Below are 17,500 nucleotides of genomic sequence, written 5' to 3' on the forward strand. Positions count from 1 at the left end.
GCAGAATGGTTAACTCACTCAGTACGGCCAGTCCTCTCTTCTCCTCTACACAGACCCCTTGGATGTCCAGAGGGTGTCTGAATGACCCAATCTTTAGCTTCCGTCGTCAGAATTGTGGTATCTCTGTCAACATTCACCTCTTCAGTATAAGAGCCTTCCGCTTGCAATATTTTGATGGTGGTAATTGGGGTGAAACGCTGTTAACGTCGTCTCTTTCGCCGTTCATATGGAGAGAGTTAAGACGAACATCTGCCAACACGGTGTCTGTGAGGGTCTGTGATTCCTGGTCTGGTCCTTTCTGCCAAGTTTGACTGGAAAATCAAACTGAGCGCCCAGTCATTCGGATGAGTCGATAAACCAAAGCCCCGTGTGCAGCACGCACCAGGCGCACTGGAAAAAAAAAGAACCCATGGTAACAAAATGGTTGTCCTCTGGCAAATTGATTTTATGCATAAAGAAATATACTCTGGTAGGTAAAGAAAAATGTTTGCATGCATTCAAGGCCTGGCTGGAGCATTGGGTTATGCTTCTGGCCTGGTGTATATGGATGTTTGTGAACGCGGTGACGACTCCTGAAGAAACTGAAACTACCACAGTCAACCTGTGTGCACACTGTGCATGCACGTTAGATTTTCCTTCGAGTAGCAGCATGTCGGAGTGATGGCGGAGAGGAAAAGCGTCCGCCTAGGGAGCGAGAGAATCTGAGCGCGCTGGTTCGAATCACGGCTCAGCCGCCGATATTTTCTCCCCCACCACTAGACCTTGAGTGGTGGTCTGGACGCTAGTCATTCGGATGTGAGATAAACCGAGGTCCCGTGTGCAGCATGCACTTAGCGCACGTAAAAGAACACACGGCAACAAAAAGGTTGTTCCTGGCAAAATTCTGTAGAAAAAATCCACTTTGATAGGAAAAACAAATGAAACTGTACGCAGGAAAAAGAAAGGAAAAGAAAAAAGAAAAAAAAAGGTGGCGCTGTAGTGAAGCGACGCGCTCTCCCTGGAGAGAACAGCCCGAATTTCACACAGAGAAATTTGTTGTGATAAAAAAAAGTAAAAAAAAAAAAAAAAAATATGTTTACGGCCCTCCTTTTAACTTGGGCCACACATTTTCTTTCCCATTGTCCCGATCAAACTCTGCTGTTGACACGTTTCGGGGATGTCAGGATGAAGATAACAGCCCCATTCTCTTTCACAAGGGGGGTGTATAGGGGGTTCTGGAGAGAGAGAGAGAGAGAGAGAGAGAGAGAATTCTTTAGACAAGACAAATTCTTTATTTCGAGGATAATAGATAAGCACTGGTGTGCTTTTTTACATCCAGTCCCCGCCCTGAATAGGGTCTACACTACACAATATTTAATAAAATGAAAGCATGGTGTTAGTAGAGATACACAACAGAGGAAAAAGAAAGCATAAATCAAAACAAAAGAACAGCCACACACACACACACACACACACACACGCATGCACGCACGCACACACACACACACACACACACACACATGACATACAGGCACTAGCATGGTGTTAGTAAAATGCACAGGTAAAAAATAAAATAAAAAAAGGAACAAAATCAAAGAAACAAACACACACAACACACACCGCATTACACATCAGAATGGGGGATAGAGGGTGAGGGAGGTTCTGTCGAGAGAGAGAGAGAGAGAGAGAGAGAGAGAGAGAGAGAACAGCTCTATAGCCTGGCTGCCTGGTTGCTAATCGTAGGAGGGACATGCGCACTGGTCCTCCTCTATCCTCTGAATCTCTCACGCCTTGGCTCCAAACACCACACTCCGGGACGGCTAACAACTTAACTCTCTCCATACGAACGGCGAAAGAGACGACGTTAACAGCGTTTCACCCCAATTACCACCATCAAAATATTGCAAGAGGAAGGCTCTTATACTGAAGAGGTGAATGTTGACAAAGAATACCACAGTTCTGACGACGAAAGGTTGGGTCATTCAGACACCCACTGGACATCCGAGGGGTCTGTGTAGAGGAGAAGATAGGACTGGCCGTACTGAGTGAGTTAAAGCAGTAAGTAATAAGCTTACACAATGGAGACAAAGCTACCAGTATCTATGGGTCAGTCAAAACGTGCAGGCAGTCCAAACCAAAATGTTCAGTTTGCAACATCAGTTCTGTAAGATGCGCACAGAACACGTATGATATATTCCTCAGTGAAAGCAATGGTTAATGCGAACCAAAAAAACAACAAAGAGTAAACAATTGCATGTGTGTGTGTGTGTGTGTGTGTGTGTGTGTGTGTGTGTGTGTGTGTGTGTGTGAGATAGAGAGAGAGAGAGAATGTGTATGTGTGTTGTGTGTGTGCGTGCGCGCGCGCTTGCATACGTGTGTTTGTGCGCGAGTGTGTGTGAGGGTGGGGTGTGGGGTGCGTGCATGCGTTGGTTTGCATCTTCCTTACCCATTTCGTGTTTCAACTTACACATACAGAGTCTTTACCATTCATGCATTGGTATCCGAACATTTCCCCAATGTGCCAATGTATGGACGGGAAAAAAAAATGTTACTCATGACTTGACACAAGTCATCAGACACTCAGAATCTGTCAATCCCTGCTGGGTGGCGATGATGATGATGATGACGATGATGACAGTGATTGCACGTGCAGCGAGACGAGCTAGACAGACAGTTCGACGTGCGCTGGCGAGCAGGGAATCAATTCATTGCTGGCTTTTGCTGAGAGAGGGAACCTGGCTTGCCCCATGACTATGGCTCTGCCTCTCTATTTTTCCCTGTCTCTGTCTCTGTTTGTCTGTGTATCTACTTCTCTCTCTCTCTCTCTCTCTCTCTCTCTCTCTCTCTCTCTCTCTCTCTCTCCTCCTGTCTTTTGTCTACATCTCTTTCTGCTCCGTGCTTGTTTCTATCTTGCTCTCTCTGTTTGTCTGTCTTTCTGTCTATCTACCTGTTGTTTTTTTTCTGACTGTCTTTCTGTTTCTCTCTGTGTCTCTATGGTTCCCTGTTTCTCTCTGTCTGTCTGTCTGTCTGTCTCATTGTTGTGTTTTGTTTCTGTTTCTCTTCATGCGTCTGTCTCTGTCCTTGTCTCTCTGTGTCCGTGAGTCTGTGTGGATGTGTGTGTCTCCCTCCATCCCCTTTTATCTCTCCCTCCATCCCCCCTCCTCTCTCTCTCTCTTTCTCCTCCTCTCTCTCTCGCTCTTTGTCACGTTCGCTTGTCCACCTCGCTCGCTCGCTGCTTGCTAAAGGTTTTATCTTCTGCTGGGTCGCTGATAGTCTTTCCAGCCCTAACCCCTTTTACTGTCCGCGTTCCTTGCTGCACGTGTTGTCACTTAACCGCTGCTGTGCCAACAGAGGAGACGTGTCACTTCCCTCTTGCTGTGACAATACAGGGGGAGTTGATTTACTCCACTGCGGTCTCCCGTGTGTGCTTTGTTTTGTGGTGTTGCTCACCGAGGCTTTAAAGTTCGAACAGCGCGTAGCTTTTTTTTTTTTTCTTTTGTTTTATTATATTTGCACTTGTTTGCATTTTTTTTCTCCTTCAATTCAAAGGTGAGCTATTTTGTGCTTGTTTTTTTTTTGTTTATGTTTTTGGTGTTGTTGTTGTTCGTGTGCTTATCATTTTATTTATTTATTTTTTTTTTACAGAAGTTGTTGTTATTGGTATTGTTATTGTTATCGCTTTCCTCCTCCTCCTCCGACTTCATCATTATCATCATCATCATCTTCTTCTTCTTCTTCTTTTTCTTCTTCTTCTACTTATTCTTCTTCTCTGTATTTGTCTCTCTGCCTATTTGTCTGTCTCTGTATTGTCTCTCTCCCTTTTTATCTGTCTGTCTGTGTATCAGCTCAAATCTCCAGACACCATCCAGAATCTCGTTCACTTCCTGGTGTAAAAATAACAACTGCGGGAGAGGGAGTACGTGTGAGAGCGTGTTGGGGTTGTCGGGGTGGAGTAGCAGCAGCAAGGTAGATCAAAGGCTTGTAAACACGTGCACTATGTTGATAGTGTTCGCCTGTAGCGAAGCAGTCAGCGTCACCGACTAACGGCTGTGAGGACAGGGGTTCAAATCTCAGTGGAGTTGGCTTTTTTTTTTTTTTTTGGCCCGCGATTGGCTCCTACCCAGATTTGAGTGTACTATGGTCTAAATGTGTGGAGTGATGGCCTAGTGGTAACGCGTCCGCCTAGGAAGCGAGAGAATCTGAGCGCGCTGGTTCGAACCAAGGCTCAGCCGCCGATATTTTCTCCCCCTCCACTAGACCTCGAGTGGTGGTCTGGACGCTAGTCATTCGGATGAGACGATAAACCGAGGTCCCGTGTGCAGCACGCACTTAGCGCACGTAAAAGAACCCACGGCAACAAAAGGGTTGTTCCTGGCAAAATTCTGTAGAAAAATCCACGTCAATAGGAAAAACAAATAAAACTGCACGCAGGAAAAATACAAAAAAATGGGTGGCGCTGTAGTATAGCGACGCGCTCTCCCTGGGGAGAGCAGCCCGAATTTCGCATAGATAAATCTGTTGTGATGAAAAGAAATACAAAATACAAAAATACAAAATACAAAATGGGACGACTGGGACCACACAATCGAGTATCGCCTTCTTCACAGATGCGTCTTTGGGTGTGTTGCTTAGATTTCCTGACCAAAATGCAATTGTCTGTATCTCTCGGTCCTGGTTAAAACTCAGATATCATTATGGAGGGAAGCTCTTGTCACATATTCCCAAACATAAAATGGACCTCCGTATCAAAGCATCATCATCCTCCACCTTCGTCAACAATGTATGAAAAAAGTGTCCCTAGATCTCTGCTGCCTTTCATGCTCTGCTATCATGATGATACCAGTTTCGATCCCACTAATGTGTTCAGAATTAGCCCTGTCAAGGTCTTTAGCGAGGGCAGATTCATTGTGGACTTTCGTTGAAGGGACGTTATGGAAGTCTTCACTCTAGGGGAGATGTTCACTCAGTCTGGCTCTGCGACCAAGCTGTCATTGTCTTCAGTAGGGGGGTAAGTAGGTCGTGTCCTAATTACGTTATAACGCCTGTTATATCAGAACAGGCTCTGCTGAAAACCACCAAAGTAAATCAGCAGCAGTGCAGGGTCTCCTTTGGTGTGTGGCCTCCTGGTGACTTAACCTCATGGTTCCCTGTGGACTGTCAATGCCTGAACTGCGACAGCCGAATCCGGGTCTGGCTGTGTATGCAGGGCTCGGAATGAGCAGTGTGGGAGTAATGTCACTGAAATGATTCAGGCGACGTTGCAGCAAATATACAAAAAATAATCTTACGTCTGACAGATTGTATCATACATCGTGTCTTTTCTTGAATTTAATATAATGGAGAATATCTGCAGCCTTGCATCATTGCTGATATTTTCTTCATTTTCTCACTGTAAACGTTGCATTGCTTTTGCGACATCTGTGATACTAGGGAGACATTATCGCAATTTGGAATACTATGCATTTTCTGACCATCCACCAGTGACAAAACTAACTTACTGTGGTAAGACATCATTAATGAACTTGGTCAATTTCAAAGCTTCCTGAGCTGTAGATTAGTATGTATTTTTTTCCTTCTCTCCACAGTCGTAGGCTATGATTCTTTTGAAAATTGATATTATCATTAAAATAAAAAAAGATAGCATATTATTAAAAAAAAGGTTTATACATAAATAAAGAAGAAAAAAAATCAAAAGTTCACAAACTCATAAAGTAACGGATGAATGCTTAAAAACAGTCAGGAAGTGATATATAGGTATATATATATATATATATATATATAGGCCTGTGACATGGACTGACAAACTGACAGATGCGTTTTTCAATATATCTGTCTGTTGATCTGTCTGTGCATGTACACACACACACACACACACACACACACACACACACACACACATATATATATAGATAGATAGATAGATAGATAGATAGATAGATATCCTAATTATTTTTGTCCCTCAGCTTACATATATATTTTATGTAATGTATGTATTGGTATCCGAACATACCATCAATGTGCATGTGTATAGACTGAAAAAAAGATGTTACATATGACTTGACACAAGCCGTCAGACACACGGAAACGGTCAATCCCTGCAAGATGATGATGATGATGATGATGGTGACGATGATGATGATGGTGATAATGACTGCACGTGCAGCGAGACGAGCTGGACAGACAGTTCCACGTGCGCTGGCGTGTGGGGGATCAATTTATTGAAGGACAGCTGCTGCCGTGGAAAGGTGGCTTTTGCTGAGAGAGGGAACCTGGCTTGTTCCATGACTCTGTCTCTGTCTTTCTATTTTTTCTCTGTCTCTGTCTCTGGCGGTCTGGTCTGTCTGCCTCTCTCTCTCTCTCTCTCCCCTCTCTCTCTTCTTCTCATTTGTCTCTGAGTGCGTTTTCTGTTCTGAGTGTGTTTCTACCTTGCTCTGTCTGTTTCTCTGTCATTCTGTCTCTCTCCCCAATTATTGTTTTTTTTCCTGTTTTTCTGTTGGTCCCCCCCCCTTTCTTTCTCTCTCTCTCTCTCTCTTTGTGTTCTTTGTGGCTTTATGTCTCTCATCTCTGTCTGTTTCTCTTTCTCACCGTTTCTCTCTTTCTTTCTGTGTCTGTGTCTCTGTCTCTCTGTGTCTGTGAGTCTGTGTGACTGTGTGTGTGTCTCTCTCTCTCTCTCCCTCTTTCACTACCCCCACCCCACCACCACCAACACACCCCGTCACCACCCCCACCCCCCCCCCTCTCTCTCTCTCTCTCTCTCTCTTTGTCACGTTCGCTTGTCTACAGCGCTCGCTCGCTTGCTTGCTTGCTTGATGCTGATTTTCGGCTGGTTGCCTGGTAGTCAGTCTTTCCAGCCTTAGCCGGCCCCCTTCACTGTCAACGTTCCTTGCTGCATGCGGCAGTGACTTCATTGCTGCAGAGCAGACACAGTGGACTTGTTGCAGTTGTCACTTCTCTCTTGCTGTGACAGCACAGGGGGACTGGGTTCACTGCACTATGGTTCTCCCTCCCTCGTGCGACTTTATTTTGTGGTGATGGTCACCGAGTTAGGTCTCCAGACTTTTAAAGTTCGGAAAGTGTGAGGCTTTTTTTTTTTTTTTTTTCGTTTGTTTTATTTTGCGTTTTGTACTTTATTTCTACGAGTCAGAGGTGAGCTATTCTGCACTTGTTGTTGTTTTTTTGTTTCTTGTGCTAGTCCTTGCAGATGTTGATGTTGTTTTTTATCATCAGCCTCCTCCTCCTCCTCCTCCTCCTCCTCCTCCTCCATCTTCTTCTTCTTCCTTTCTCTCTTTTTGTCCCTTTGTCTCTCTTTGTCTCTCTTTGTCTCTCTTAATCTCTCTTTTTGTCCCTTTGTCTCTCTTTGTCTCTCTTAATATCTCTTTTTGTCCCTTTGTCTCTCTTTATCTCTGTCTCTCTTAATCTCTCTTTTTGTCCCTGTGTCTCTCTTTGTCTCTCTTTTTGTCCCTTTGTCTCTCTTTGTCTCTCTTTTTGTGCCTGTGTCTCTCTTTATCTCTCTTTGTCTCTCTTTGTCTCTCTTTTTGTGCCTGTGTCTCTCTTTATCTCTCTTTGTCTCTTTATCTCTCTTTGTCTCTCTTTTTGTCCCTTTGTCTCTCTTTATCTCTCTTGGTCTCTCTTTATCTATCTTTGTCTCTCTTTATCTCTCTTTGGCTCTCTTTTTGTCCCTTTGTCTCTCTTTATCTCTCTTTGTCTCTCTTTATCTCTGTCTCTCTTTATCTCTCTTTGGCTCTCGTTTTGTCCCTTTGTCTCTCTTTATCTCTCTTTGTCTCTCTTTTTGTGCCTGTGTCTCTCTTTGTCTCTCTTTGTCTCTCTTTATCTCTGTCTCTCTTTATCTCTCTTTGGCTCTCGTTTTGTCCCTTTGTCTCTCTTTATCTCTCTTTGGCTCTCTTTTTGTCCCTTTGTCTCTCTTTATCTCTCTTTGTCTCTCTTTATCTCTGTCTCTCTTTATCTCTCTTTGGCTCTCGTTTTGTCCCTTTGTCTCTCTTTATCTCTCTTTGTCTCTCTTTTTGTGCCTTTGTCTCTCTTTATCTCTCTTTGTCTCTCTTTTTGTGCCTTTTTCTCTCTTTATCTCTCTTTGTCTCTCTTTTTCTGCCTTTGTCTCTCTTTATCTCTCTTTGTCTCTCTGTTTGTCCCTTTGTCTCTCTTTATCTCTCGTTGTCTCTCTTTTTGTGCCTTTATCTCTCGTTGTCTCTCGTTGTCTCTCTTTATCTCTCGTTGTCTCTCTTTGTCTCTCTTTTTGTGCCTTTGTCTCTCTTTATCTCTCTTTGTCTCTCTTTATCTCTGTCTCTCTTTATCTCTCTTTGTCTCTCTTTATCTCTGTCTCTCTTTATCTCTCTTTGTCTCTCTTTATCTCTGTCTCTCTTTATCTCTGTCTCTCTTTTTGTCCCTGTGTCTCTCTTTATCTCTCTTTATCTCTCTTTTTGTCCCTGTGTCTCTCTTTATCTCTCTTTGTCTCTCTTTATCTCTGTCTCTCTTTGTCTCTCTTTTTGTGCCTGTGTCTCTCTTTGTCTCTCTTTGTCTCTCTTTTTGTGCCTGTGTCTCTCTTTATCTCTCTTTGTCTCTCTTTTTGTGCCTGTGTCTCTCTTTATCTCTCTTTGTCTCTCTTTTTGTGCCTTTGTCTCTCTTTATCTCTCTTTGTCTCTCTTTATCTCTGTCTCTCTTTATCTCTCTTTGTCTCTCTTTATCTCTGTCTCTCTTTATCTATCTTTGTCTCTCTTTTTGTCCCTTTGTCTCTCTTTATCTCTCTTTGTCTCTTTTTTTTGTCCCTTTGTCTCTCTTTATCTCTCTTTTTGTGCCTTTGTCTCTCTTTATTTCTCTTTGTCTCTCTTTATCTCTCTTTGTCTATCTTTGTCCTTGTCTCTCTTTACCTCTCTTTGTCTATCTTTGTCCTTGTCTCTCGTTACCTCTCTTTGTCTCTATCTCTCAACATATCCATAACCTGTTATTTAGGCCATACTATCAGTTGGACTTACTAAATTTATGTAGAAAGAATAAACCGATTCTTTCCTAAATAAACGTTTTCTTTTCTAAATCCAAGGTTTGGTGTTCATGAGGTGTGTGTGTGTGTGTGTGTGTGTGTGTGTGTGTGTGTGTGTGTGTGTGTGTGTGTACACAATACGTGCAACCCTATGTATACAGGTCTGTGGCCTTACATTAAAACAGCTCTGAGTTTTGAATTCTCTCCGTCTCTCTCACTCTGTGAGAATGTAGAAACAAATGCATTTATTAGCATGTAAGCGATTCTTGGGAGTGCCAGTGAAAACGCCGAACAAATGATTTATGGTGATCTTGGTAGATATCCGTTATTTGTAAACTCGTTATTAAATGCTATAAGGTACTGGTTTAGAATACTACAGATGGATCAAAATAGACTACCATACGTGGCTTATCAGATGTTGCTTAGATTAGATTCATATAGAAAACAGTGTTGGGCTTCCCAAGTTAGAGAAATATTATGTACAACAAGTTTCAATTTTGTGCAGTTGCAACAAGGTTTTGGTGATGTGATTTCTTATTTTCAAGCAAAGACTTATAGATATCTTCATTCAAGAATGGTCGGGTGCTATTAGTGACAGAGACAGATATTCATGCTACAGTTTCAGTTTCAGTTTCAGTAGCTCAAGGAGGCGTCACTGCGTTCGGACAAATCCATATACGCTACACCACATCTGCCAAGCAGATGCCTGACCAGCAGCGTAACCCAACGCGCTTAGTCAGGCCTTGAAAAATAAAGGTAAATAAATAATGGATAAATACATAAAAAAGAGAATTATCACACCTCTCATGCAATGCAGCACGCAGTCATGGGTTAATTGATAAAGACCAGCAATGTCACATACATAAGATTAATGATTGACTGTGTGAAGAGCCTGTGACCGATATTTCTGTATTTTGTTTGATGTTTGTTTCTGCTTTTGTTGTTGTTGTTGTTGTTTGCATTTTTGGTTTCTTTTTCTTTCTTTCTGAGTGATGATGATGATGATGATGATGATGATGTGTGTATGTGTGTGTGTGTGTGTGTGTGTGTGTGTGTGTGTGTGTGTGTGTGTGTGTAAGTCCGCCTGCTTGTCAAGCACTGAACCATAGGCCTGTGTACCGGCGACTGCTGTGCGCGCACAACAATGAAGAAAACTGGATTAATTATGTCACTTATAGACACAAACTGAATGGGGGAAAGCAATCATGAAACCTGAAGCGTCTCAAATTCTCTCGTGGGAAGTTGGCACCAGTAATTTGACAGCAGCAAAAATCGTTTCAAGAATCAAGCAGTTGACCAAAAAATGTACATCATTGACATTTCAAACCCAGTGACCTTTAAATCAGCTCAAATTTCCAGACACTGACCAGAATCTCGTTCAAATCTTGGTGTTTAAAAAAAAAAAAAAAAAAAAAATGCGGGAGAGGGAGTACGTGTTGGAGCGTGTGTGCAACTGTGGGTTATGGGGGTGGAACAGCAGCAAGGTCGTGTAAAGGATTGTAAACACGTGCAATGCGTTGATGAGCCGCTTAGTTCAGGGACGAACGGCTGTGAGGAAGCGGGTTTCAATCCAAGTGGAGGTGGTTATTTTGTTGTTGTTGTTGTGTATTGCCCGTGGCGCGAAGTGCACTATGGGCTTAAACGGGAAGTCTGGGGCTACACAGTCAAGTATCACCCATCTCACGCATGTGTCGTCGGGTGTGTTGCTTAAATTTCCTTACAAGTGTCTGTATTTCTCAGGACTGGTTAACACCTGGATATCATCATGATGGAAGCATAGCGTACGGCACTGTCACATAATCCCCAAACCTAGTATGGACCTCCATAGCAGCATCACTATCCTCCTTCTCCACCTTCATCATTGATGTGTGAAAGAGTGCCTCTAGATCCACGTGGTCTTTCAAGCCCTGCTCTCATGGTGACTCCATCAACTTCTGCGTTTGGGACGAGTCTTGTCAAGGTCTTTGGCACTGGTAAATTCAACAGGGCACTGGTTGAAAGGATATGGTGACAGTCTTCACTCCGGGGGAGTCGCTCACTCAGTCTGGCACTGCAGCTAAGCTGTTTTTGTCGTCAGTAGGGGGTTTAATAGGTGATGTCCTAAGTACGTTAAATCAGAACAGGCACTACTGAAAACTACCGAAGTGACTCTGCAGCAGTGTAGGGTTTCCTCTGGTGTGTGGCGTCCTGGTGACCTTACCTTATGGTTCTCTGTGGACTGCCGACGCTGAGACTGTGACAGACGAACCCGGGTGTGGCTGTGTGTGGAGAACTAGGAATGAGCAAGGTGGGAGTAACGCCACTGAAGTGACTCAGATGACAATGCAGCAAGAATAGAAATATAGTTGTATGTCTTACAGATTGTATGATGTTTACTTAACTAAATATAATTTTAAAAAAAACCCCAAACAACAACAAAGAAACAAAAGAACAAAAAACAAAAACAAACAAAACAAAACAAAAAAACCCAAAACGCGACATTGCTTTTGCCACATGTGTGATAGCAGGGAGACATCGCAAACTAGACTTCTGTGTATTTTTTGACCACTCACCAGTAAGAAAATAAGCTATTGGGGCATCATTAAATCGAATTGGTTTGCTTTTAAGCTTCCTGAGTTATAGATGAGTAAGGTTTTTTTTTCCTCTCTTTTTTTCTTCTTCTTTTTTTTCTCACTGTACATAAGGTATGAAATGTTTGAAAATTTGAAAAAGAATATCTTTTTTATGAATAAATAAATAAATAAATAAATAATAGATGAATAAATAAATGAATAAATGAATAAATAAATAAACAAAGTCTACACACTCATAAAAGAATAGGGGAATGAATCAAAACTGTCAGGAGGTTTATGAAATACAGGCCTGTCCAAGAAATGGATTGACTGATGATGCCATTTTCAGTTTTCATATTAATTTTGTTATTAAAAAACAACAACAAAAAAACAAAACAAAAAAACAAAACAAAAACAACAACTCTGTCAGCCTGTCTGTCTGACTGTTGGTCTGTTTATCTGTCTGTCTGTCTGTCTCTCTCCTCACACTCTTTTTGTCTCTCAACTTATATTCGTATTTTATGTTACTTTAAACATTGGTACCCGAACATACCATCAATTTGCATATGTATGGGCGGAAAAAAAAATGTTACACGTGTCATCAGACACATGGAATCGGTCAATCCCTGTTCGATGATGATGATGATGATGATGATGATGATCATGGTGATAATGATTGCACGTGCAGGACAGACAATTCGACGTGCGCTGGCTTGTGGGGGTGGGGGTGGGGGTGGGGATCAATTTATTGAAGGACAGCTGGCGTGGAAAGGTGGCTTTTGCTGAGAGAGGGAACCTGGCTTCCCTTATGTTCAGAACAACGATATCCCTGTCTCATTCTCTGTCTCGTTTCTCTATTTTCCCACTATCTATAATATCTCTGCCTCTGTCTTTGTCTCTGTATCTGTTTTTGTTTCTCTCTCTCTCTCTCTCTCTCTCTCTCTCTCTCTCTTTCTCTCAGTTACTCACTGTTTTTGTCTGTGTCTGTTTGTCCATCTCTGTATCTGTCTCTCTTTATCTTTCTGTCTCTGTCTTTCTGTCTGTCTGTCTGCCTGTCTGTCTCTCTCTCTCTCTTGTCTATTTGACTCTATTCTGTCTGAATCACTGTCATACTCTCTTTGTGTTGTCTGTATCTCCTTGTCTCCCACTGTCTCTGTCTGTCTAGCTCCCAGCCTCACTATCTATTTCCCTCTCTGTGTCTGTGTGGCTGTCTGTGTGCCTGAGTGTCTCTCTCTGTCTCCTTCTTTCTACTTCTCTTTGTCTCTCCCACTCTTTTTCTCATTCTCATTCTCTGCCCCCTCCCTCTTTTTTGTTCTTTCAGTCTCTCTTTCTCTCTCTCTCTCTCCCTCTCTCTCTCTCTCCCCTCTCTCCTTCTTTCTCCCTCTGTCTTTCTCCCCTCTCTCTCTCCCCCTCTCTCCTCTTTCTCCCTATATCTCTCTTTCTCCCTCCCTCTCTCTCTTTCTCCATCTCTCTCTTTCTCCCTCTCCCTCTTTCTCCTCTCTCTTTCTTTCTCATTCTCCATTTCTTCCCCTCTCTCTCTTTCTCCCTTTCTCTCTCTCCCCTATCTCTCTCTCTTTCTCCCTCCCTCTCTCTCTTTCTCCATCTCTCTCTTTCTCCCTCTCTCCCTCTGTCTCCTCTCTCTCTTTCTTCCTCTCTCTCCCCCTCTCTCTCTTTCTCCTTCTCTCTCCCCCTCTCTCTTTCTCCCCCCTCTCTCTCTTTCTTCCTCTCTCTCCCCCTCTCTCTCTTTCTCCCTCTCTCTATCTTTCTCACTCTCTCCCCCCCCTCCCTCTTTCTTCCTCTTTCTCCCTCCCCCTCTCTTTCTCCCTCTCTCTCCCCCTCTCTCTTTCTCCCTCCCTCTCTCTCCCCCTCTCTCTTTCTCCCTCTCTCTCCCCTCTCTCTTTCTCCCCCTCCCTCTCTCTCTCTGTCACGTTCTCTTTCCTACCTCGCGCGCTGGCTTGCTCGCTTGCTCGATCTTCATTTTCTTCCTGGGTCCTGCGTGGCGTTCCACTCCTAAAGCCTTTAGCTGTCTTTCTTCCCCTCTCTCTCTCTTTCTTCCTCTCTCTTTCTCCCTCTCTTTCTCCCCCTCTCCTCCCTCTCTCTCTTTCTCCCTCTCTCTCCCCCTCTCTCTCTTTCTCCCTCTTTCTCCCCCCTCTCTCTCTTTCTCCCTCTCTCTTTCTCCCTCCCTCTCTCTTTCTCCCTCTCTCTCTCTCTCCCTCTCTCTCCCTCTCTCTCTTTCCCTCTCTCTCTTTCTTCCTTTCTCTCCCCTCACTCTCTCTCTTCCTCTCTCTCTTTCTCCCTCTCCCTCTCTCTCTTTCTCCCTCTCTCTTTCTCCCCCTCTCTCACACTTCATCTCTCTCCCCCTCTCTCTCTTTCTCCCCCCTCTCCTCCCTCTCTCTCTCTCCCCCCCTCTCTCTCTCCCCCTCTCTCTTTCTCCCTCTCTCTCCACCCTTCTCTCTTTCCCCCCCTCTCTCTCCCCTCTCTCTTTCTCCCCCCCCCCTCTCTCTCTCTGTCACGTTCTCTTTCCTACCTCGCGCGCTGGCTTGCTCGCTTGCTCGCCTGCTCGATCTTCATGTTCTTCCTGGGTCCTTGCGTGTTGGTCCACTCCTAACGCCTTTAGCTGTCAACGTGTCCTAGCTGCATACAGCTGCTGTAGCCGTCACTTCACTGCTGCTGTGACAACACAGGGGACTTGATTCGGCTGCGCGACGCTTTCCGTTGTGGGTGTTTCTTTTCTTTTTGTGGTGCTGCTGACCGTGCGATATATATATGTATATGTGTGTGTGTGTGTGTGTGTGTGTGTGTGTGTGTGCGTGTGTGTGTGTGTGTGTGTGTCTCGTGGTTGAACTTTGGAACTGTGTCTCGCTTTCTTTCTTTTTCTTCTTTTTTTCTTTTTTGTATTATTTATTTTGTATTTTGTACTTGCTTTGTACTGCAAATCGAAGGTGAGTTGGTCTGTTGATTGTTTTTTGTTGTTGTTGTTGCTGAGTTTGTAGGGGTTTTTTTTGTTTTTGTGTGTGTGTGTGTGTCGTCATCATCTACATTCCATCCCAGATCTATTTCTCCCCCCCCCCCCCCCACCTCTCTCTGTTGTTTTTTTTCTCTATCTCTCTCTGACATGATAAAATAAAATGTCAGGTCCATGAACAGTATGTTATCGTGTGATGCTGTTAAAGTATTATTATACCGCCAGTCTTCTGTTTGTTTGTTTGTTTGTTTGTTTTTTTAATTATGGTCCATGACCAAAGTTCATTAAAACAGTTCCGTTCGTTCGTTCGTTCGCTCTGTCTGTCTGTCCGTCTGTCTGTCTGTCCCCCTATCTCCGTCTCTGTCTTTGTCCCTCATTCTCTCTCTCTCCATCCACCTATCTCTTTCCCGTACAATCTCTATATGCACGATGTCTCTGTCTCTCTCCATCCCTCTATCTCTTTCCCGCACTATCTCTATATGCACGATGTCTGTCTCTCTCCATCAATTCATCTCTATCGCACTATCTCTACATGCACGTCGTGTGACCGAAACACCTGATACCCTTTTTGTCGTGTCTGTACCGACAGCGAACACTTAGCTTTTGTCTTATCTTCTTCTGGGCATATTTCTTCAACCCTCACACTTAGCTTTTGTCTTATCTTCTTCTGGGCATATTTCTTCAACCCTCACACTTAGCTTTTGTCTTATCTTCTTCTTGGCATATTTCTTCAACCCTCACACTTAGCTTTTGTCTTATCTTCTTCTTGGCATATTTCTTCAACCTTCACACTTAACTTTTGTATTATCTTCTTCTGGGCATATTTCTTCAACCCTCACACTTAGCTTTTGTCTTATCTTCTTCTGGGCATATTTCTTTAACCCTCACACTTAGCTTTTGACTTATCTTCTTCTGGGCATATTTCTTCAACCCTCCACCACCTGAAACTGCAGACTGTGGTGACCAGCCATTATTTGATAACAATATAATATATTATCACTTTCGTATAGTCATTTCACAAGTCTAGCATGGTGCCGTGTAGTTTTCGTTTACTATGCCGATCATTCAGTGTTGCGCCTAGTCTTGGTCTGTCGGTAGAGAATGATAACTTTTATCGATAGCATGTGTAGAGTCAATGATTGTTGTGTGATAGGTCTGTGACTGATTCATGTGTTTTTATTGGGTTTTTTTTTTTTTTGTTGTTGTTGTACTTGTTGTGTTATCATTTGCTTGTCTTTTTGTTACCATTGTTGTTTGTTTGTTTGTTTGTTGTTGGTTTTTTTTTCGTTTTTTTTTTCATTTCTTAGTGAACGTGTGTGCATCTGTGTGTGTATGTATGTGTGTGTGTGTGTGTGTGTGTGTGTGTGTGTGTGTGTGTGTGTGTGTGTGTGTGTGTGTGTGTGTGTGTGTCTGTGTTCATGAGTGTGCATGCATGCATGCGTGTGCGCGCGTGTGTGTGTGTGTGTGTGTGTGTGTGTGTGTGTGCGCGCGCATACCTTTGCCTGTTTGTCAGGCACTGAACTCGTACATACCGACAAATAATATGATGAAAAAAAGTCATTCTATCACTTAGAAACACAGACTGAATTATGAACGAAAACCCATTACGAAACCTGAGGAATCTTCATCTACTCTCGTGTGGAAAGTTTCCACCGGTACTCCGACAACAACGAAGATCGTTTTAAGAATCAACCAGGTGACCCACAATGTAAACCACTGACATTTTAACTCTCTCCATACGAACGGCGAAAGAGACGACGTTAACAGCGTTTCACCCCAATTACCATCATCAAAATATTGCAAGAGGAAGGCTCTTATACTGAAGAGGTGAATGTTGACAAAGAATACCACAATTCTTACGACGGAAGCTAAAGGTTGGGTCATTCAGACACCCACTGGACATCCGAGGGGTCTGTGTAGAGGAGAAGAGAGGACTGGCCGTACTGAGTGAGTTAAGCACAGATTCCAATGATGCACAGTCAGCTCAAATCTCCAGATGCTGTCCAAAATCTCGTTTACTTGCTGAAGTAGAGGGAACAAAAAAAAAAGAATAATTAAAACAGGAAAGAAAGAAAAATGCGCGTGCAGGGTGGAGTTGTAACATGAACGGGAAAAACTCTTGTTAACACATGTTGGTTGGAAAGATAATCTTACGTCTGCCAGAGAGAAGTAGTTCATAGTATCATGTATCGTGTCTTTACGAGGTTTTACCCTCAACAAGGACGTGTCTGCAACGGTGCTGCTCATTTGTTGAGGTGATAAAAGGGAACGTGAAAGCATTGCTTATCGTGTTCTCGCTGTAAAGTGACAGTGCTCTTTTTTTTCTTCTTTTAAAAAAAAAAAAAAAAAAAATTTTTTTTTTTACATGTGTGCAAAAAAATAGTACTGCTTTCGTCACATGTTTGCTAAGTGGAGTGATGGCCTAGAGGTAACGCGTCCGCCTAGGAAGCAAGAGAATCTGAGCGCGCTGGTTCGAATCACGGTTCAGCCGCCGATATTTCCCCCCCCCCCCGACCCCTCCACTAGACCTTGAGTGGTGGTCTGGACGCTAGTCATTCGGATGAGACGATAAACCGAGGTCCCGTGTGCAGCATGCACTTAGCGCACGTAAAAGAACCCACGGCAACAAAAGGGCTGTTCCTGGCAAAATTCTGTAGAAAAATCCACATAGATAGGAAAAACAAATAAAACTGCATGCAGGAAAAAATACAAAAAAATGGGTGGCGCTGTAGTGTAGCGACGCGCTCTCCCTGGGGAGAGCAGCCCGAATTTCACACAGAGAAATATGTTGTGATAAAAAGAAATACAAAGACAAATACCAGGGTGTTTCGTGATATATCTGAAACTGGACTTTTGTGGGATATTTCCTAACTGCCCACCTGGCATATTTATTATAATTATCATGTTGGTTCGCTTCGAAGCTTGGTTCTTGAGTTCCAGAAGAGTAACAGTTTGACCGCATACAGGATCTGAATGGTTTGAAATTGGGAAAATTTGTAATAAGAATAAGTA

The sequence above is a fragment of the Babylonia areolata genome, chromosome 9, assembly GCF_041734735.1.
Source record: "Babylonia areolata isolate BAREFJ2019XMU chromosome 9, ASM4173473v1, whole genome shotgun sequence".
Classification (NCBI taxonomy): Eukaryota; Metazoa; Mollusca; class Gastropoda; order Neogastropoda; family Buccinidae; genus Babylonia; species Babylonia areolata.